The sequence below is a fragment of the Sander lucioperca genome, chromosome 3 (assembly GCF_008315115.2).
Source record: "Sander lucioperca isolate FBNREF2018 chromosome 3, SLUC_FBN_1.2, whole genome shotgun sequence".
Classification (NCBI taxonomy): Eukaryota; Metazoa; Chordata; class Actinopteri; order Perciformes; family Percidae; genus Sander; species Sander lucioperca.
Window position 1 is genome coordinate 14831165 of NC_050175.1, and position 24259 is coordinate 14855423.

A 24259-nucleotide genomic window follows, 5' to 3' on the forward strand; every position below is an offset into this window, starting at 1 on the left:
CTTAAATGCCAAGGTAACTGTGCATATGGTACTGCAGCATTTCCATCAGACCACCCTAGCCCCCAGCAACATTAATTCAACTCATGTATAGTATACCCATGAGAGGGGTTATACCGCTCCCTGCTTGTTTATTTATGTAAACCTATTATACGTATCATCCACAGCAGTTTGAAGCCTATACGAGTGCAGCCATTAGTCTTACTGCATTGCCATTTGACTGCAGGATGTCACACATATTACATGAATGATTCCTAGCCTGGTACAACGTATTATAGTAACTATAAAACAGGGCTTTGTTATCGCTACAGTCTAATTGTTTGCACTACTGGGACTATTGTTTTGACACCGATAGAGCCCTAACTCTGTAATCGAATGTGTTACTATCATGTATCAAATCAATGCTGTATATTATAGAGCAAATTGCACAAGATAAAAATTGCAGGAACATTGCAAGTCTCCATGATACTTGACTAGAATAATGTATCACCTCCACAACGTGCATTGGATCAAAGCACTACTGGATGCCCTTGGATGTTCAGATTCATTTGTTCCTGCCTGTCAAACAGAGCAAGAAGAGCTGCATATGCCACAAATTAGTTCCTTATTTACACATTCCCATACACAATGAAATACTTGGAAGATGTGAGTCAAGATCCAGAATAGAAAATAAGATATGTCCTCTATTGTGTTAATAAAAAAATGACTTGCATGCTAAATGGAAGTGCTAAGGGAAATGATTTCCTGTATTTCCTTTTTATATATAATGGAATGATTACATTGTATGCATCTTAGTGGTGCAGTGAAAATGGCAATAATGCAGACATGGTTTGCACTGGTGCACTCAAGTAAAAGTATATTTGGTTTCTACTCTATTTACTTGTTACTGAAACATCAAATATAACTCACAATTCTACTGTTGTGTGTACTGTTCTGTTAATTAAAATAAATAAGACGGGTAACTTATAACAAACAAGTTTTAAAGTACCTTAAGTTTAATTATAACTCTGTGTAATACTGTACATGGTAAAACTCAAACTTGTCGCAAGATTTATAGTAACTTTTATTTGCAGTGTTTAATAGAGGACATCACTTTCTGTAGTATCCAGCAAATGAAAGTGTGAAACAGCACGAGAAGTCATTATCAAAGTTGTCATAATATGAGGCTGAGACTCACCTGACAGATCAGTAATTGTCATTTAACCGTTGAAACAATTTTTTATTAGAAAAGATTGAAATGTTACATTTACAGTCACATTTACTTTGAACATACACAGCACAAACTACAGTACCACACTCAATACATAGTTCATGAGAGATAAAAGCGAGATGGTGAAGGAGATTAAAGATAGCAGTTACAATGTCAATATTAGCTAGTAAGTATAAAGCATTCCCCAGAAATAAATAAATTAAAAATTAAAAAATAAAAATAAAAAATATATAAAATAAAAAATAAATAAAAAGAAACACCCACAAATCTACATTCAGGTCAGAATTTTCTGTTTCACGAGGTGGTCTTGGATGGACAGCGTAATCTGCGACCATGCCTGGATGGTTGTTAGTTTGGCCTTGTTGAGGCGTGCAGTCGTACACTCAAGAGAAGTAATATACTGGTAGGCAGTTAGCCAGTATTGTGTTAAGGGTAGGTTAGGGTGGAACCAAAGCCTTAAGATGGTCTTTTTTGCTGCCGTAAGCCCTGCCAGGAATAGTCTACGTTGGTTGAGAGTGAGGGATAGCTGTGAATCATCGTTAAGAAGGCAGAGGGAGGGACTACGTTTTATGACAACATCCAGTAGTGATGACACTATAGAAAATACATCAGTCCAGAAGCGTCTGATTGGGGTGCACTCCCAAAACATATGCATTGTTGTGCCAAGTGCCTGATCTGGGCAGTGAGTGCAAATAGGATTTGGGACTAATTTCATTTTGAAGCATTTCAATGGAGTAGCATATGCCCGATGTATCAGCTTTAAGTGTATGAGTTAATGCGCAAGATTTTTTGAAGCACTACTCAGGTTTTCCCATATATTTTCCCATAATTTTCAATTCCCTTTCCCACACCCTTTCTACAGCTAGGTGTCCTGAATGGTGAAGGAGTATCGCATTGTAAATGACTGTTACAGTCCCTATGGAGTTTTGCATGGGTCTGACCCACTTCTCCATGGGGTGCTCCGGAATCTGCTGATCCCAGGGCACTCCGTAAGCCTTCATAGCAGATCTCAGCCTAAGATAGAGGAAATATGACATACCTGGCAGATCAAAGTTGTTTTTTATGTCTAAAAATTGGCGCAGTGCTGCATTGTCAAATAAATCGCCGAAGACAGTGACTCCTTTACGAGCCCAACATGGAAATACCGTTCAAACATCCCAAACTTAAAGCTCAAAACACATTTTTCTCAAAGCCACAGGGGGACATACAGTTCAATACATGGTAAAAAACAGAGACATTCATACAAATACACAGGCAGACCACTGGATTAACAGGGAGAGAGACAGTAAGAAAGGCATTCAACAATATAGTCAGACAGAAAGACCTGGAGAGACAGATGAGTTAAATTTTAGTTAGCCAAGCAGTCATCTTGCTGGATAAACAGGATATAACACGCCATTCACAGAGACAATGTTATTATTCAAATTGAGGAAAAAAACTGGTGAAGAGATATTAATGCCAAATGCAAATCTCATCACAAGAATATTACTGTCCAGTGTAAATTCAATAGCCTATATTTTTGGACTCTGTAAATGATACTGAAACTCATTAGTCTCAAAATGCCAAAATGTCATTCTGTATGAGACCTGAGAGCCAAATAATTTTACTGTCAGTTATCTTTGAATCTTGCCACTAGGTGGAAAAATTCTTGCTTTGTCTGTAATTAGGGGTATGAATGCTGAAGCTAAAAGATGAATGGCTGAAGATGTGGCCCTCAAAGTACAAAGCCAACAATTGTTTTTGCACAGAATATAATTTAGCCTTTTCTAATATGTCTTAGAGACAATTTTTAAATTGTTTCATCTTGAAGTATAAAGAAACGCGTGATCGGGCCTGTTTGCCTGATTGATAGATGTCAACTACTAAAACTGTGGCATTCAAGTCCTTTCAGAAACTACATCTGTTTTTTGAGTGTGCTTTTGAGTTTGTCTGTTGAAAAGTGGAAGCCCAAAAGCTAGGCTAATAAGCTTCCACTAAGAAAGGTGAAGCCAGTTAGCCTAGCTCAATAACATCAGCACTGATTCCCACTACGCTTTTTGTTCATGTAATTTACATACCTGCTGAGTCATAGCCAGCCACTGCACAATCAGTGCTGTGTTTGTTACACATTATAGAAAAGAGGGAGGTATAAATGTGGTGACAGGTGACTGTCAAAACTCACAGCAACAAGAGTGGCATAGGTACGGTGTTCATTTTAGGACATCCTCAGATCTCAGACTCAGGTGTCAGACTCAAACGAAACGGCCTCAGCGTCACAAAAACCTCTCTCATCCTCAGACCAAACGGCATCAGCCTCAGACCAAACGGCGTCAGCCTCAGACCAAACGGCATCAGCCTCAGACAAAACGGCATCAGAAAAACCTCTGTCAGCCTCAGACCAAACGGTGTCAGGCTCAGACCAAACGGCATCAGCCTCAGACAAAACGGCATCAGCCTCAGACCAAACGGCATCAGCCTCAGACAAAACGGCATCAGCCTCAGACCAAACGGCATCAGCCTCAGACAAAACGGCATCAGCCTCAGACAAAACGGCATCAGCCTCAGACCAAACGGCATCAGCCTCAGACAAAACGGCGTCAGAAAAACCTCTGTCAGCCTCAGACCAAACGGTGTCAGGCTCAGACCAAACGGTGTCAGCCTCAGACCAAACGGCCTCATCCTCAGACCAAACGGCGTCAGCCTCAGACCAAACGGCATCAGCCTCAGACCAAACGGCTGGGTTCTGGCTTACTCTGTGTGCTATGTATTAGTCATTAATGTTATGCACGAAACTTTACAGCCACAAATGAATGCAGAGCGAATTGCTAACTTAAAATTGTATTTAGGTGTTCGAAATCCAATCAAACACATATATAATGGGACAACAACAAGAAAAATAAATGATGACTTGCAAACTCACCGGAGCAGAAGGACGCACACTCACTGAGGAGCATCTCGCTGCAGTCTGCGGGAAGCGGGGCTTGACATCAAGCCCCGCCCACATCCAAGTCAGTCATTTTTTTTTTACCTACGTCGTCTCCCCATACGCTCGAACCATACAGTCTATGGCTCGAACGGACCAAGACGGTAGCAAACCTCATATCCTCTTGTTTCACATTAGATGACAGAAACTGATGTAAGCTAAACACAAACGACATTTCATGCAACAACAGTGAACTGTAATTGGGTCCGTGTACTTTTTCGTTCATTTGATTTCCGACTTTGAAACGAAAAGAGGAAATAACGTAAGACTGCTCCGGTGAAAGCCTTGTTTTCATGAGCTTCTGGGGCTAGCTGCTAGCTAGCTCGGAAGCTACATCTGATGGAAGGCAGGTTGCTAATTAGCCAATGCTAAAAAGTATGGAAGTATCCTACTAGTTTCCCCTGCTTTCTATCAATATTCCTCAGTATTTGTCTTTTGGTGTAGTTTGCTAACATGCTCGTAGACATGTAAATGAACTGTTTGCGTGCTAGTTAAGTCAACGGTCAACACCTTTTATATTGTAACGTGAAAGCTCAGGCTGCGTTAGCTTCAGCTAAACCACAGCAGCAACTTGCACTGCCCCGTTAAAATGCAACTTCAACCCTCGGATATAACGGTAATCACGTAGCGATTTTACTGTATCTAAACATCTGTATGTGTGTTCGACCTTTTGAAATACTTAGATTAGGTGTGTTACTGTGCAGGTAATATCCGAGGAGCGTCTTGCATGATTGTGAGTTCTCCTGAACCAGACTGAGAGACCATTTAAAGACTCAGGAACCCTTTGCAGGTGTTTTGGATTAATTAGCTGATTAGAGTGGGACACTTTGAGCCTAAAATATTGAACCTTTTCACAATATTCAAATTTTCTGAGGGTTTTCATAAACTGTAAGCCATAGTCATCAAAATGATAACAAATACAGGCTTGAAATATCTCGCTTTGCATGTAATAAGTCTATATAATTAGTTTTACCTTTTAAGTTGAATTACTGAAATAAATGAACTTTTGCACAATATTCTAATTTTTCGAGTTTCACCTGTATGCTTCTGGTTCACCTGTTAATTGTTAAAGCAAAATAGCCCCTTTGTACATTTGGTTGTGACTGAATTCTTGCTGTTAATATGAAAGTCCATAACGAAACAACACACCATTCTACTTTTGAGGGCTAAATTAAATGAAATATGGCTCGTTTTCCGTTTGACCACATTGTCATCAATATTAACAAGGTTTAAAATGACCCATTTTTCAAATTTGGATATCATTTCAAAATCAGAAATCAGTAGTAACTACATAAAAACTTCACTGTTGCATGAAATATCGTTTGTTTAGCCTAAATCATCAGTTTCTATCTAATGTGAATCAAGAGGCTATATCAGCTTCGCTACCAGGCTGTCTTTTTTTTTTTTTTTTTTGTCTTCAAAAAACTTTATTATTCAAGTACAGATCCATAAACACATTGAAAACATTAAATGCATACATACATACACGAAAAAGGGGCGCATTAAATTTACATTAAAGAGGTTGTAAGGCATTGTAAATGTTCAGAGTCCGGATGGCTTTCTTATTTGTCAGTCCTTTTTTAAGGTTTTAAAATATAATTTCATGTCATTTTTAAATTGGTGACTAGCCTATTCGGTTTTCTTTCAGATCATTTACATTTATAGATATAAAATTTTCAAATAAAATTAAAAGATTCAAAATAAAAAACATGTCATTTATCCAAATAATTTTCTTCATAGTAAAAAAATTCTACCAGGCTGTCTTGGTCATGGATGTATTAAGAGAACGGTCTTGGTCCGTTAGAGCGTATGGGGAATGACGTAAGCAAAGACTGACTTGGATGTGGGCGGGGCTTGATGTCAAGCCCCGCCTTCCCGCAGACTGCAGCGAGATGTACTTGCACTCACTACAAAGCATGGTCGAAAGCATGGATGTTGTCGGTACACGATCCGTTCTGCCCATGGTTCTGCCTGCACGATCCGTTCTGCACATGGTTCTGCCTGCACGATCCGTTCTGCACATGCGCAAAATGTTCGTGCATGCGCTGTTATACGAGGATTTACGACACTGCACGATCTGTTCCACGCTTCCGGTCGACAGCCAAGCTAACGTTAGTTTAGCTAACGGCTCATTCGGCTAACCGCTAGCTGATTGTAGCGGTCTGCCGTTAGCCTCCACAGGCAAGCTAACGTTAGTATAGCTAACAGCTAATTCGACAACTTTTTGTCTGAGGCTGAGAGAGGTTTTTCTGACGCCGTTTTGTCTGAGGCTGACACCGTTTGGTCTGAGCCTGACACCGTTTGGTCTGAGGCTGATGCTGTTTGGTCTGAGCCTGACACCGTTTGGTCTGAGGCTGACAGAGGTTTTTCTGATGCCGTTTTGTCTGAGGCTGATGCCGTTTGGTCTGAGCCTGACACCGTTTGGTCTGAGCCTGACACCGTTTGGTCTGAGGATGACACCGTTTGGTCTGAGCCTGACACCGTTTGGTCTGAGGCTGACACCGTTTGGTCTGAGGCTGACACCGTTTGGTCTGAGGCTGACACCGTTTGGTCTGAGCCTGACACCGTTTGGTCTGAGGCTGACACCGTTTGGTCTGAGGCTGACACCGTTTGGTCTGAGGCTGACAGAGGTTTTTCTGATGCCGTTTTGTCTGAGGCTGATGCCGTTTGGTCTGAGCCTGACACCGTTTGGTCTGAGGCTGACACCGTTTGGTCTGAGGCTGACACCGTTTGGTCTGAGGCTGACACCGTTTGGTCTGAGGCTGACAGAGGTTTTTCTGATGCCGTTTTGTCTGAGGCTGATGCCGTTTGGTCTGAGGCTGACGCCGTTTGGTCTGAGGCTGACGCCATTTGGTCTGAGGCTGACAGAGGTTTTTCTGATGCCGTTTTGTCTGAGGCTGATGCCGTTTGGTCTGAGCCTGACACCGTTTGGTCTGAGGCTGACAGAGGTTTTTCTGATGCCGTTTTGTCTGAGGCTGATGCCGTTTGGTCTGAGCCTGACACCGTTTGGTCTGAGGCTGACACCGTTTGGTCTGAGGCTGACAGAGGTTTTTCTGATGCCGTTTTGTCTGAGGCTGATGCCGTTTGGTCTGAGGCTGACGCCGTTTGGTCTGAGGCTGACGCCGTTTGGTCTGAGGCTGATGCCGTTTGGTCTGAGGATGAGAGAGGTTTTTGTGACGCTGAGGCCGTTTCGTTTGAGTCTGACACCGGAGTCTGAGATCTGAGGATGTCCTAAAATGAACACCGTACATAGGATGTGCACGGCCCATGACAGGAAAGCTCAGGAGCAGGTGATTAAAACTGCTCAGAACATCATTGGTACCCATCGACCAAGCATCAGTGATATTGGTGAGATGAAGTGCCAAAAGACAATACCCACCCTAGCCACAGCTTGTTCACCCTGCTGCCGTCTGGCAAGCGATACAGGAGTATCCACTTCTGTACCACAAACTACAAAGCAGATTATTTCCTCAGGCTGCGGGACTACTCAAGTCCATGCCATTCTCTGCACACTACCTTAAATAATTGACTCTTCTCATAACCCTCCGCTCTATATGTTATACATTATCTAGATTGCACACTGTTCTATGCATTGCGCTGCATCTGTGAATTTTACATGAACCTATACTGTTACTCTGGTCTTCTTTTGCATATTAGCAACCATCAGTTTTGTAGTCAAGACTACCTAAACCGAGACCAAGTTATCACCAAGACCAGAGTGTATTAAGACTGAGAAAGACCAAGACTTTGAGGGGTTGAGACCAAGTCAAGACCAAGATCAAGGCAGGGCGAGATCAAGTCAAGACCAAGACCAGACCAGTGTGAGTCCCACACTGCATGACACGATAAAATGTGGAAAATACTAACCATAGGCACTCCTCAAATTGATCTAAAGCAGGGGTGCCCAACCTTTTTTGACCCAAGATCTACTTTTCAAGTAGCCAACCTCCCGAGATCTACCAGTCCAGTGTCAACATCGCAAACCACACACATCGTTTCCAGCCTGCAGTAACTAACCTCACAACACTTTTTCTTGTTGTCACACAACTACTAGACATCACAACACAAACCATCCCTCTCTCAAACACACACACACACACACACACACAAATTCCTCTCACACAGTTGCCAGTTTGCATAGTGCGCTGTAGCACAAACCCACTCTCTGCTCCTCTCTCTCTCTCTCACACACACACACACCAATCTGCATGATGAGCAATAGTCATATAACTGACCTTAATATGAACAAAACAGAAACATAAACCAGATACAAAACAGGTAGATCTCTGAGTTTGAAAAAAGGAAATCACTTTCTACCTTAATGGGAGACCTGGCACTGGGAGGAGGAGGCTAGCTTCTCGTAGTCAGGAGTGTAGGAGCTGGTTGCAAGGCGTAGGCAGGCTGCAAGGTGGTCATCAGTCACTGTTGATCTGTACTTGGACTTGATGATTTTCATGTGCGAGAAAGCAGACTCGCACAAATAAGTTGATCCAAAAAGAGCTGTCAGGTTCAAGGCACATCTTCTGAGATTGGGATACTTCTCCTCCACCAGTAGTTTCCAGAACACTACATGCTCTCCAGGTTGAGCAGATGTTGATCTGGCTTTGATCTCAATGTCATTTTGCAATGTCAGAATCTCATCCTCAAGAGCGGAGCTTTCCAAGTCAAAAAGTGATTTGACTTTGGCGGCAATGTCACCAACATCAATACTAGCACCAAATGGATAACACATATAGCTGGCTACAGGCTCGATGGATGCAAAGTCAGTAAAACGCCTCTCAAACTCTGATGAGATGCTCTGAACATGCTCCTCATAACGTCTGCTGTCAAGCTGTGTCACACCTTTACCTTGACGTTGTAGTTCTGCGTGCATGTGAGGGAAGTTGTGCAGGTTACCCCTCTGCAGCCTGCTTGACATCAGCTGTAGCTTGCTTTTAAACGTGTTCACTGAACTCATCATGTTGACTACATCTTTACCCTTACCCTGCAGCTCTAAATTCAATTCATTGAGCTCGCCAGTGAGATCAGTGAGGAAAGATAAATCTAAAAGCCACTGGTGGTCCTCTAGCTTTGTATGGTAATGCACATGTTTTGAAAGCTTCAGGAAGTCCTTGATTTCAGGCAATAGCTCCGTGAATCTGGCCAAAAATCTACCTCTGCTTAACCACCTAACATCCGTGTGAAGCAGCAGGTCTGTGTGCTCAGCATCATTCTCCTCCAAGTGAGCACGGAAAAGCCTTCTCTGCAGACTCCTGGCGCGAACTGAACACACAATCTTCATCGCAATATCCATCACTTCTTTCATATTTAAAATCTTTCCACACAACGCTTGCTGGTGAATTATACAATGATAATTCAGGATATCCGGGAAAGATTCACTTTCTTTACACAGTGCAATGAACCCACTGGTGCGGCCCATCATAGCAGGCGCCCCATCAGTCGTGATGGAGATCAGCTTGAAGAGCGACAGTTTTGTCTCGCTAACAAATCCCATGAAAGCATTAAAAATATCCTCACCTCTGGTGTGTCCTTTTAATGGCAAAATTGTGAGTAGCTCTTCCTTGGCGCTCATGTCTTCAAAAACCATCCTGATGAAAACACACAATTGTGCCACATCCACCATATCAGTCGACTCGTCAAATTGGAGGGAAAAGCACTCACACGCGTCAATATCCTTCCTCAGTTGCTCCTCCACATCCACAGCCATTCGCTCACATCGCCTTGTAGTAGTATTGCGGGAGAGTTGCACTTCTTTAATGGCCTTCACGATCTCTGTTTTATTTTTAAAGTCGTCAAAAAGGCTATCCGCTGCCTCGAGAAAGGCTTCCTTCACCATATCGCCGTCATTGAATGGCTTCTTGTGTTTAGCGAGGACATGACTGACGCGATAGGAAGCAATAGTTGCGGCCTTACCCTGGGTCTTCGGTTTGGTGAAGACTGACTGCCGTGCTGCAAGCTGTGCTTTCAAATCCCGCACTTTTGTGGCGCGTAAAGGCGTTTTTGCAGGGAAATCCCTCTCGTAGCTCCCGTGTACTGTTTTAAAATGCCGCTCCAGATTCCCTTTCTTTGCCAACGCCACCGTTGCATTGCAGATCAAACAAACAGGCTTTGAATGAGAATAAACAAAAAAATAATCTTCCTCCCATTCAGGGTGAAAATGGTAGGTCTTGGCTCGTTTCCCCTCAGCCATGTTAACGTTTAGGAGCGTGTAACCGCTCTGTTTGCTAGCTTCTAGCAAGCTACTGTTGACAGCTGTCAACTTCCTGTCATGCATGTCACGCGCGACCGTAGGTTAAACGTGACCTACTTTTTTCTTTCTCTTTTTTTAATACTTTTTTGTGGACGTGTTTAAGAGACTGATAGGGTGCAGGACTCATGATAGGCTGTAGTGTACATTTAATACAAAATATAACACACACACACACACCCCAAAAAATGTTTTTTTTTGTTTGTTTGTTTTTCCTACACCCCTCGCGGTCGACTTGGGATCAGTCCGCGGTCTACCAGTAGAACGCGATCGACTGGTTGGGCACTCCTGATCTAAAGGTTCAATTTGTCACCACATGACCTTAGCTAGCTACATTCTTAAATATGTTAACTAAAATACATAGCTTTTGCACCTAACTAGGTGGCAAATAACAGTTAGCTGGAACACAACTGAAAATAGATCCCTGAAACATATACACAACTAGCTAGTATAGCTAATATTCGCTAAATCACTTTGGGTGAGGGGTGAAGAGATTTCTGAAGAGTTTAGGTACAGAGGCAGATTGATAACGTTAGCTAGCTAGCTTAGATAGCATCACTTATTCTTAGCTTACCTTTTTTTTAGACTTCCTTTCCAAGTGCCAATAAAAGTTTGAGGTGGTCCCAGCTGTCTCAGTAACATTGCAGAATTTACACACTTCTGTGCGTTTTCTTATAGATGTTGTTTTGCAAATAAAATCCTTATGGTTTAGGTAGCCAAATTGTTTTACCGACGATTTGGCTGACATCTCCCAGACAGCCAAAGCTTATTCTCCTGTCTTCCGCATTTACTTTCTTAGGAGTGCGTGGTAAGGGGCCAGGGAAAGGGGGTTAACCTTTAAAAAGTGTGTTTTTGAAGGTCTCGGTCTGACACATCTCAAGTTCTACAACACTGCCAACCATACCATTACCTTTGCACTACCAGCATTCTTACTACTACCTCGTCTTTTTTTGTACTAAAACTTTCATACTACATTTGTGTTGCACATATTTTATGTGAACATAGTTCTGTGTGTGTAGCGTAGAGAGGGCTACAACTGCATTTCCTTGTGCAATCCTGTATTGTATGATGACAATGAAGCTGAAACTTGAACCTTGAAGTAGTCCTGTAACCTTAGCACTCCATACCTGTGATCCTGTGATTTGAATCATGACACAAACTTAAAATTAACCAACATTAAATTAGCATTACACAAATGCCCAGTTTCTTACTCTGTATGTTTATCGCTGTCTGTTGTTAAACTGTATTGACCACAGGTCATTGTCCACACACATGTGAACACACACAAGGCCCACTTGAGCTGACAACTCAATCAGTGGCTGGCCAGAGGAGAGGGCTGACAGCTGTCTGTTACACATGCCGGAGATCTCCTTCAAAATTACAGGTTTCACAACTCACAGGTGTTTTAAGTGTGTGTGTCTGTGCACGCATGTGTGAAAGAAGAAATAGGGGAAGAGAAATAATGACGAACTCCTAAGGATGAGAAGGCCGCAGAGAGGAAAAACAAAGAAACCACACTTGTGTTTGTGCATTAAGACATTAAGGAACAAAGCTATTGGGCTGTAATTGCTTATGCTGCATCACTGTGATCCTTTCAATTTGGCAATTTAGTGGAGTTAAATGGCCTTTTGATGATCAGTGTAAGTCTCATTTGTTCTGTGAAAGCAGCTAATGAGAGGTTGCCTGAGACAGTTTATCCTCGTTCTGTACAAGTAGTTACCTGGTAATGGAATCCATGTGTGTTACTATATGTCTGAGTATGTGTTTGTGCAAGAGCAATTTAAATCATTTTATTGGCAGATCAACTGTAAATGGGTTATCTGGCATGTCCAATAGGTTGTAAGTGTGTGCAGAACAGACAGAACAAGTGGCTGTGTGTTTGAGACCGAGTGAGAGAGTAAAATAATTCCATTTGCACAATAATGAAGTAGGGTCAGAAGCCATGGGCAGTGTTTGCCTCCCACCTAATTGTCCTCATGTTTTAATGGACTCCGTGCTCCATTATTTTACTGACGCTAGTTCATCACAGAGGCCTCAATTACAAAGAACAGAGCCAGGAGCATGACAGCATGAGTGTGTGAGTCTGTCCTTGTTTGTCAGACTCTGGTGAAAGCCAGACGGTAATAGCAGATATTTGAAATTATTTGGATTATCAGATAGGTGGGGTTTATAATTTTGTGCCAGGTTGTCAAGTTGAGGAAGAGTGCACACAATTCATTTATAATTATAGCTTTGTAATTGTTTAAACTTTCAGACCTGTTTACATACTTTTTCTGTTTTTAGCCTGCTGCGTGGCTCTAGGGATGGCAATATCAGCTTACCACTGTAGTCCAGACTGAAATATCTCAACAGCCATCAGATGGATTGCCATGAAGTTTTGTACACACATACATGGTCCCCAGAAGCTGAATCCTAATGTGATGTGTGTGAAAGTCGGAGGACTTTTTCTCTACCACCACCAGCAGTTCAAAATTTCAACTTGCATTTTCAGATATCATTTTCCTCAGTTTGATGCATTTTGTGTAGCACAACTTTGTTGAAAGTGCTATCTTATCTTATTTACATTAGCGATAGTACACACTGTATGCCAAATTCCACCCATCTACCACGTAAGTCTGACTTTAACAAATCATGAAGAGAGAGAGAGAGACACACTGACCTAATGTGCAGACATCTGTGGCTGAAACAAATTGGTGACACAAAGTGTCAACTGTCACTAACTCCCATTTGTAACAAAGAAAACATGCTTAGAGTGCAGCTTTGCCTTCAGTCACTTTGAATTGTGTTGCTATAGTGCCACTTGAGGCAATTGAAGACAGTCAAAGTGTTGGAACTATACCTGCACTACACAATACAATAAAAAGTTAATGTGATAAAAGCAAAGAAAAACTGCAACAATAGGAATAGTTATATAGTTGTAGGTACATTAAGAATAAGGAGCACTCATTGCACATGGGATGAATAAATACTTGAACCTGTTTCACCTAATTTTCAGTTTGTATAACCAGTTGGGAAGATTTCTTAAAATAGATGAATAGAGGGAGAGAAATCTGTTCTCACAGAAGTTTACACTGTTTACAGACAAACTCATACCATGTATAATCATTACAGAACTTCTAGTATAAGCAATGTACAACTTTCACATTAACCAGCAATGTTGTTTGCTATATTGCACCATGCAGGATCAATCAGTCGTAAGAAAGCAGTATAATTAATTTAAATATAATATTTCGGACACAGCTTTGCTGGGCAGCCTGGCTTTAATAGCTGAAGGAAACCAACTCTTTCTTCGCGCTTATTTGCTATTCATGCTTTCTGCTGCAGACTGGCCCTTAATTATTCAGCTGAATAAATTACCTATAAAGCAGAAAGTGGAGTCACGGCATGCCAGGAGGGAGCCGGCCTGTCAGCTTCAAAGGGCCAAACCTGCCTAGATCCTGTGGGCTTCACTCCACTTAACACCAGTCACTACATATATATATGTCTAGGCTTTCATAAGCCTTGCTTAAATATCAGGGGGTAGGTAGCTCCCAAGTGTATGGCTCAATATTGAATGGAAATCACATTTCACTCTGCCTGAATGGCTTTAGTGACCTTCATTGGAATTAAGTAAAAAAAGGTTGAGTGAGAGGTCAACATCATGGCCAACCCAAGATGATGGCCCTCATTTAAATATTGTGGTTATGAGCAATATTCTTAAAATATCACCATTTGTATCGCATTGGATCATTTTAATCAGAGAACTGTCTTCATTTTCCCATACTTATATAAACACACAAAGCTACACTTTTCTGCAAGCGATCATAATACCTGTAATACATTACATACTGCAGTGCTTTACATTTGCCAGACACAACCAGAGGCGCCACAGAGGCTCAGAGAGCCTGAATGGGTAAACTAAATGACCCCAGATCCTCCCATAGTGATTTCTGTCAAGGTGCTGTTGAGCAATGCATTTAACCCCAAGCTGCTCCAGTGGAGTTGTCAAGTGTAAGAGAAACAGCAAGATATTATGTGGTTGCTGTGGTTATCTCCCAGGTGTGAATATGTGTAACTGATCCAATGAATGTGAAGCAGGTGGTTGCAGGAAAAGGGCAAGCATGGTCAGGAAACCATCCCTGGATAGATAAACTTAACCAGATGAAAGACATTGCAGTGTGGGATCTTGTTACCCAAATTGGTCTGGTCAAAGAGGCTGGGTTTTTATCACTTTAAAAATACCTACTTCATCCAGTCTCTGTCAGCTTTTTCATATTGTAGTTGGATAATGAGGACTTGCAGTTATCCACAAAAAACTTGGATACATGTTAACTAATGTGCCTTGAGGATCATCATTTTTGTTTCCCATTACTGTGATTTTTAAGGGTTAGCCTAATCCCTAAAGTACTAGTTTTGAAGAAATGCCTGCACAAACATCTATATAGAAAAGACACCTTCTTGCTGTAAATCCGCTGGCTTTAGAATGATTATTTTTCTTTAGTTATTCTTTCAATAAGTTAAATTAATGCGTGATAGCATTTCACACTGTACTTTGAATTTCCAGGTTTGCCTTTGAATAATTATGTTTTAGCCCTGGGGACAGAGTGTGTCTCTCTGGCCTCAGTTTCTTTAGTTTGACAATGAAAGCTAAATATGCCTCACACTAATGTTGTATAAATGCTGCTCCAGACTCCCGCTAGTGCTGTAATTGCCACTCCAACTCACTGCGCACCATTTCAGAGCCCGCTGACAAGTAAATTACACAATACTGCCACACTAAACTGAAGCTCCAAGCTATTCGCTTTGGGTACTCGAACAATGGTTACAGTAATTACATATTTCTGAGTTCTTTTTTGGTTAAAGAGACAGTAGTGAAGACAAGGAAGTGATGCAATCCAAATAAATATCACATTAAAGTGTATGGTTACAAATGATAAACTGCTTGATTGTTATTAAGTGCTTAATCAACCCAAAGAAGAAGAAAAAGGAAACCAGACAAATCTGTTTAAAATACATTGTTCGTAAATATATTGGCATGATGTGGCTGAATATGGCAAAACTGTTTAAGTTTTTGTTTTAGTTATGGTGTCAATACATCAACAATCATTTGTCTTGCAGGTGCAGAGCCTTTATCTCCTACTGTGAACATTTTAAAGTGCCCATATGAAAAAATGACTTTCTGGGATTTGGGGTGTTATTTTGTGTCTCTGGTGCTTCCACACGCATACAAACTTTGAAAAAAAAACATCCATGCTGTTTTTAGTGAGATACGGGTTTCTGAATGTGTCGTGCCTTCAGTCTCCGGGTGAGCTGTTCAAAACTGTACATCACTAGCCGATTTTACAATTTTACTGGCATTGCTCCCATTATCCTCCATGACACGCACTCTTCCACTTTGCCCAGCAACTCTTCTCCAAAACTGCGCTGAGATAACAGAGCTCAGCCCATAGCTTCACACACTCCAGCAGATAGTATGCGTGAAATAAAAACAGGACACGTCATTTCACTGTGTGTAACTACGCTAACTAACCGTGTGTTGTGAACCGTGTGTAGTGATTAAAAAAAACGGACAACAGCTGTGTCTCAAAGACCGGGCAACAGCCGGGACATTGAGAATCCACGCGCGAGAGGTGATGGATAGTTCCAGTCACTTCGTCATGTATTCACTTGGTTGAAACAAGAGGAGAAAGCCTCACTGATGTGAAGAATAGGACAGAGAAACATATATAAATGTTCTCTGCCCACCATATGCCAACACTCTGGTAAGTCCACTCACCCCGTCTCTGCCCAGGCATGCCCCAGCTGCCCGCACATTTGTTGACAAACTCCGACGCACGCGCAACGGTGAAATGGTGATTGTTCTCACGGACACACGCGCGCGATATCAACTGGCTAGTTATCCTCCAGACAGCGACGGACCACGTCTCTTTTTCTTTCTCTCATTTCGGCCGTGTGGCGCGTGTACCCGCTCGCGGTGTGAAGCGCGAGCATGAGGTGACGCTCACTCTTGGAATAACACATTTATTTCCTGTAGGAAATATGAAAACACAGTTCAGATTAGGAGCTGTAGCATGTACACTTAAACTCGTTCATCACGTACTGACTTCTACTTCGGCACTACTGGCTCATAGCACATACTTTCATAACTCTTATTCAATCACTATCAATAACAATACACTTCATTGTGGGGCCACGGACCGAGATGGCAGCTTAGCTGGAATGCTCCCCGTGACTTTGCAAAAATCTTGAAAATACGACTTATTCAGGCTTAAAGCCAGACCAGCACGATGTCTAAACAATCGACTATTGAAGACTGTGGGGCTGGACCAAAACAATGCGGCTCACAAAGAAGCAGAACAACTACCACGAATGTGTTGGCCGCTGATGCTGCTAACAACATAGCCGATATGCAACAGGCCGATCTAGCCGCGGTGCTAAGTGAGCTGCAGTCTCTGCGTACCACTGTTTCTTCGATTAACACAAAGATAAGTGCTGTGGATAACTTTGGGAATAAGCTTGACAGTGTGGAGAAACGTATAACGGAGATGAATGGCTCTGTTGCTGCTGTGCAGAGAAGTTTTGCTGATCTAAAAGCGGATATCATTGCTAATGATAAGCGGCTAACAGAGGCTGAGGACCGGATAGGGACCGCCGAAGATGACATAGAAAGAGTGAAACTGAAGCTGACTGATGCTGTAAAACGCATTGCTTATTTGGAGTCAAAGACGGAGGACCTGGAGAATCCTGGGAGACGCAAGAATTTGAGGCTTGTGGGACTACCAGAGTCAGCGGCAAAAACTCGACCCATGGTGGAGTTCATCCAACACATGCTACCGATCTGGCTGGGTCTTGATACCTCTAGAACCTTCGTCTTGGAAAGGGCACACCGCACTTTGGCGAAACCGAGGCCGGGTCAGAGCAGAGCGGTAATCATTCGTTTTTCACTATTTCAAGATCGGGAGTTTGTGTTTCAATCAGCCAAAAAGCATGGGATCACCCACGAGAACCACAAGATCTTCTTTGCACAAGACTTTTCTGCGGAAACCATGAAGACACGGAGTCCATTCAACGCAGCGAAGAAAAAGTTCATTGAGGCTGGATCCTTTAGGGGATTTCAATTACATCCTTGCAAGATGAGGATTCTTCATGAGGGGAAAATAATTCTTTTCTCCACACCTGAAGAAGCTGAGGATTTCCTATCGAAATAGGACATTTTCTGTTACGCACCAAGTAGGCTTGTGCAATTTAATTTTTGGTATATGGTTGAGTCGTTTGGCACTAGAGACGGTGAAAGGCGGAGTTGCGGGGACGGACTGGGTGGGCTGTCTGAGAAATATACCTACACAGTTTTTGCCACTCCTCGTTGGTGTGGATTGGCACTGCCCTTACATAGTTTGTTTAAGTAAGGGAAGGGAATGGGATCTCAAGGATTAAGGGGACTTGTTCTAATTGGTTAATTTTTTTATTTGTTAACTTGTTTTAATTTTTATGTCACACTCGATATGGATATTTATTATGTTCTTAAAGCATTATGGAAAACTCTAAATTGTCTGACTTGAGATTTACAAGTTGGAATGTCCGGGGACTCAATAAGTTAACTAAATTGAAGCAGGTTATGAACAGGCTTAAAAACTCACATTCTAAAATAATTTTTCTTCAGGAAGTCCATCTTACAATTTCTGAAATTAAACATGTACGACGATGATGGCCTGGTCAAGTTGTACACGCAACGTATAATAATTATGCTCGAGGCGTTCTAATTCTTATTCATAAGACAATTCCTTTTCAACTTACTAATATTGTTCAAGACCCTCAAGGAAGATTTGTTATTGCTCAGGGTAATATACTTTCTATTGCATTAAATCTGGCTAGCATCTATGGACCTAATGAAGACAAACCCAAATTTTTTGAAAATTTCTTTTTAACTTTATCGTCTTTACACGGCCTAAACATAATAGGTGGGGACTTTAATTGCACTTTGGACCCTCTGGTAGATCGATCAACAAAATCTGATCCCCGAAAATCTCAATCTAGGAAAACCATAATACAATATATGACTGACTTGAATTTGACAGAGATATGGAGGAAACTTAACCCAGGTAAATTGGAATACTCCTGTCATTCAGGGGTACATAAATCTAGGTCACGTATTGATTATTTTTTAGTGTCTCAAGAATTGGTATCAAAAATCAAAAACTGTTGGTATGATTGTATAGTTATAAGTGACCATTCGCCCATTTCCTTATCTATATTTTTTGACAAGCTAAAAATATCCCCCATTAACTGGCGTCTGCAGGTATGGTGGCTCCAAAATTCAGAGTTTGTTAAATATATTGAAAAGAAGATTGACATTTATTTTGAAATTAATGCTGATCAAACCAATGCATCAATTAGATGGGAAGCGTTTAAAGCATACATTAGAGGGGAAATTATCAGTTTCACAAGCACTAGAAGCAAGGAACAAAAATCAGAAATGGTTAAATTGGAGAAACAAATAAAATCATTAGAAACAGACATAAATAAACATGAGGATTATGGCAAACAAAAACAATTACTAGTTCTAAGAGCGCAATACAACAAGCTCACAAGTGATAAGGCAGCAAAAAGTCTATTGTGGTTAAACCAAGCTTTTTACGATCAGGGGGAAAAGGCTGGTAAATTGTTAGCATGGAGAATTAAAAAAATAGAAATCTGAAAGGGCCATTACTGGTATAACCACACAATCAGGCAGGATCAAAACTGATCCACAAGATATTAATAATGCATTTAAAGACTTATCAATCTTTGTATAGGTCAGAATCTCCTGCTGACTTTGTTGATCGAGATGCTTTTCTTGATCATCTTCAATTTCAAGTACTCACTGAGGAGGACAGGAAGGAATTGGATAATGATATAACTGAACAAGAATTACTGCAAGCCATAAAGAGCGTAAATTCAGGTAAAGTTCCTGGGCCTGACGGCTTGCCTATAGAATTTTATAAAACGTTTCGGAAGCAGTTGTTAATTCCGCTTTTGAATATGTTTAATGAATCATTTGATATTGGTAACCTACCTCCAACTTTAAGACTAGCTACAATAACTCTTATTTTAAAACCTGGTAAAGCTTCAACTGACTGCTCATCATACAGGCCAATTAGTCTCATGGGAGTGGACACAAAAATATTATGTAAAGTTCTTGCTAGAAGACTAGACCCATACGTCCCTTTTTTAGTGCATGATGATCAGGATGGATTTGTAAGGAGCCGTCAGGGCTTTCATAACATTAGACGAGTCCTTAATATAATTCACTGTAATAATAATGCCAGAGACAATGCACTATTGTCTTTAGATGCAAGACAGGCATTTGATAAAATAGAGTGGCCATATTTGTTCAATGTATTGCCGAGATATGGGATTGGGGGAAAGTTTTTAAAATGGATACAGTTACTATACACTGGCCCTGTGGCACGTGTAAGGACTAATAATAATTTATCAAGCCAAATAACCCTAGAAAGATCAACCCGTCAAGGCTTTTTTTTTTTTTTATCCAGAAAACAAGATGGCAGCCGAGCACATGCGTGTCTCGGCAGGTGCTCCGTGCGTTCTGTCTAACTCGGTTAAAGCCGTCAAAAAAGTATCTCCATATTTTAGTTGGATACCCAATGCTGTTTTTATCTTATGTCTGTTTTTATTAACCACACGGCAGCGCTTATCCATCGAAGACAATGTACCTAACTAAGCCCTTTGTCCCCATTATTATTTGTTCTGGCCATTGAGCCGCTAGCCATATCTATTCGAAATGAAGCAAATCTGTCAGGAATTACTATTGGAGACCAAGAACATAGAATATCGCTATACGCAGATGATGTGATACTTTTCTTGTCCAAATTATCTACTAGCATACCAGCAATATTACAATTAATTAATAGGTTTGGTAAGTTTTGGTAAGTTTTCGGGATATAATATTAATGACACAAAATCTTCCATACTCTTTCTAAATCTTTCTAAACAAGGAGGAAAGGAGTAACCCAGTCATAAGATTGCCTTTTTTTAATGCAAGAGAAGGATTTACATATCTTGGAGTTAAGATTACCCCCCAAATTAATAAAATTGTTAAAGCAAATTATGATCCGCTAATGGGTGAAGTACGTGAATCAATTGGAAAATGGACAACAATGCCCATATCATTAATTGGCCGAATTAATTAGATCAAGATGTTAATTCTGCCGAAATGTTTATACCTGTTTCAGTCACTCCCACTGCCACTGCCAAATCTTTTTTTTTAAGGAAATTAACAAGATTCTTTGTAGATTTATCTGGAACAATAGAAAATCTAGACTTAGGCTTAGACTACTGTATCTTCCATATGACAGGGGTGGTCTACAGATGCCGAGCTTACAGTGGTACTATTGGGCCGCTCAGCTTCGATGCGCTATGTTTTACTTCCTCACACGGTCTCCCCCAGCCTGGGTTTCTATTGAACAAACAATATCTAAACTACCATTAAGATTATACTTATATTCAACAGACCCAAAGACCTTAAAAAAACAAACAATAAACCCTTTCCTAAAGAATACCATTGATATATGGTTCAAAGCTCACAAACATATTGGCGATACACCTCCTGTTTCTCAGTTCTCCCCGATTTGGGGTAATGCACAGTTTACTCCGGGCAGGGCAGACGGTGGTTTTAAGATTTGGGTTGGTAGAGGTGTGCAAAAAATTGGAGATTTATATGACAAAGGCATTTTGTTAACATTTAATGACCTGAGTCTGAAATATTCAATTCCTCAAAAACATTTTTTTAAGTACCTACAATTGAAACATTTTATTTCATCAAAGCATTGTGATGCTCTTCGTGAGCCACCGCTGTCCTGTCTGGAGAATACTATGATTAAGCATGGACATGGGAAACGCCAAATCTCTATATTATATGCTATACTTATCTCATATGATAAGGAATCCAGTAAAGATAGAATGAGGGCTTGGAGTTTGGATATTAAAGAGGATATCGAGGAAACTGAGTGGCATGCTTAAAAGCTCAAATACAATCGATTAATACAAGAATGAAGTTATTGCAACATAAATGGTTGATGAGGACATACATAACCTGAAATGCTTAACAAATGGTCCCCGGACATTCCAGACACGTGTGAAATGTCTAATTGAGAAGGGAACTTTAATTCACTGTGTATGGGAGTGCCCCAAATTGGTAAATTTTTGGAAAATGGTTGTCTGTACACTAAGTAACATCACAAAAACTCAAATACCGTGCATTGCAAAACTTTGTATATTAGGGATATAGCCAGATCATCTCTCTATCAATCAGAGGATTCTTATTGATTTTGGCCTTCTGCAGGCCAGGAGGATGGTTGCTTTGAGCTGGAAAGAGACTGAAATATCTTCTGCACACTCTTGGATCAAGGAGATGGCAATGTGTATTACTTTAGAGAAGTTAACGTACATTACAAGGGGTAAAGCACAACAATTTGAAGAGATGTGGGCACCTTTACTTGATTTCCTTAAGAAATAAGAGGGTACATGTATTAATGTTTTGAGTGCGACATATTTTTGTTCTGTTTTGTTTTATTTTAACTACTGCTGCGATCAACATATTTGGAAGGTTTTTTATAACTTATTTTCCTTTTGGTGATATCATTTTTGTTACTTGGTTACGGTCTGTTCTATTGGGAAATCAATAAAAAACATTGTTGGAAAAAAACTTCACTTCATAATACAAAACTCAACTCATACACTAAACAAACATGCTACTCTTGGTACCATACTCACTATTGCTTCCACTGTTACTCTGTCAATACCCATGTTACCCAAATACATGTTTACTTACTCTTACAGGGACTACAGGTAAGTATTTAGCAAGTGACCGTAGCTACACAAGTACTGTCTCTTTTTAGTGTCAAATTACTTATTTTAACCTACACACAGGTAAGTAATGCATAACTTGAAATGACATAAAAACATGAAAATAACAGTTCAGTAATACCACATTACTCCAGACTGAATACTCTAAGAACTTGTCTCATTAATCTCACTGCTTTTACTGTTTTTAAACCTCTATGAATTATGTTTATGAACTGAATTATCTAACATAACTAATCTTTAACCCACAGTCAGTTACTGTATTATTTTCACAAATATTTCACAATTAACGTTTTAAACACTGACTACCGCACACTCCGCTTATCAAAACATCACGGAATGCTCCTTTAACCTTCATGACGCTCAGGCTGTGGCGTTAGCATTTACCGGTGATTAGCATTAGCTTGGCCTGCTAAACAATACACACAGTTAAACAATTTCCTACAATATTCACTCGGTTAATCCCGTTTCACACCATTTGTCCTCACTACTGTCTTAACCACATATGTCTCTAAACGTGTGTTTCACTCCTTACAGCTCACACAGAAAGGTAGTAGCTTGTGTTTAGCAACCGAAGTCATTACTATCGGTGTCCGCCATCTTAGACACACGAGGCGGCAAACATACACACTCATAACACGGTCAAATTCAATGTCTCTTAATGTCACAGTTGTTAGCTAAAGCTCTAATAACACAAACTACTAAAGTCTAGTGATGTTACCCGTGAACCTCCTGCTTCGAGGCATGTATCGAAGAAATGAACCAATTTGGAATGAAGCTTTGTATCGGAGCTTGATTCGTTTTGTGATAATCACGTGACCAGTGACGTCCGAAGCTTCGTTTCACACCCCCCCACGTGACTGCTTCGAAGTTGAATTCAAAGCGGTTCACTGGGTGCGTCTTTGTGGGTTGTTGCAGTAGAAGAGTCAACAGTTAGGAAAGTTAGTTAATAGGGAGATTATTATAGCGATTATTATAGCCAGTAGAGAGTTTATAGTAGAGAGTTTATTGCAAGTAAGTTTATAGCGAGTAGAAAGTTTATAAAACAGAGTTTATAGCGAGTAGAAGGTTTATAAAAGAGAGTTTATAGCGAGTAGAAAGTTTATAAAAGAGAGTTTATAGCGAGTAGAAAGTTGCTCTAGTCTAGGCTACGTACTCAATATAATCACAGAAATGTGTGTGCAATGTGTTCTTCATTCATTTCCCTCCCAAATTGATGTATTTGTTTACAAACACAACCAAAATCCTAACTTTTATTTATTTATTTTTTTTTGTGGAGAAGGCAATTACATTTTTACTTATGCAAAGTCCCAAATAGGCTTAGTTATTTATGTCATTATTTATTTATCCATGAATTCATACTAAAAATGTATTCATCTTCGACTCAAAGACATTCATGGCTAATATCTGTGAAACAGTTTGTGACACAATGCTATCCTTAACTTCCACCACTAGATGTCCTCATAGAGTTCTGAAGCTTCGAGTATTGAACCTTTTTTCGATACAATTGGATTGAAAGCTTCACTGGTTCAGAAAGCTTCAGTTCGCCATCACTACTATGTCTATTACCCGGGTTCTGATTACAGTCAGCTTACCTGTAGGAAATATGAAAACACAGTTCAGATTAGGAGCTGTAGCATGTACACTTAAACTCGTTCATTACGTACTGACTTCTACTTCGGCACTACTGGCGTCAGCTACTGATACCCAGTCAAGTGTAAAGCTTAGAGCGCCCTCTGCTGGCGAAGCTGAGTTAAGCCAGACTAATATCACCCATTCAAAACACATTAATTCAGAATCCCTTGTGGTATATTATAGACAATAGAGACAGGAGTTACCTCGTGTTTTTAGACTTTAGCTTCACTCATTTCAAAATTTAGAGGGGGGGGAGGGAATAATTGTAAATAACACAAATAATTAACACAGTGCCACAGTTGCACAAAGTATATTGTGATTCATCAGTTTTTCCCACAAACCTATCACATGGTGTATCTTTATGCTGTTG

General features: G+C 40.6%; 1 long non-coding RNA gene across 1 annotated transcript; it reads left to right on the top strand.

Annotated features, from left to right (window-relative positions):
- The first annotated feature begins 5550 nt into the window (after window positions 1–5550).
- Window positions 5551–23218, top strand: LOC118494701. The gene is made up of 3 exons (XR_004896851.1): window positions 5551–5561; window positions 14801–14805; window positions 22962–23218. It is a non-coding gene; the product is annotated as an uncharacterized LOC118494701 (long non-coding RNA).
- Window positions 23219–24259: the final 1041 nt, after the last annotated feature.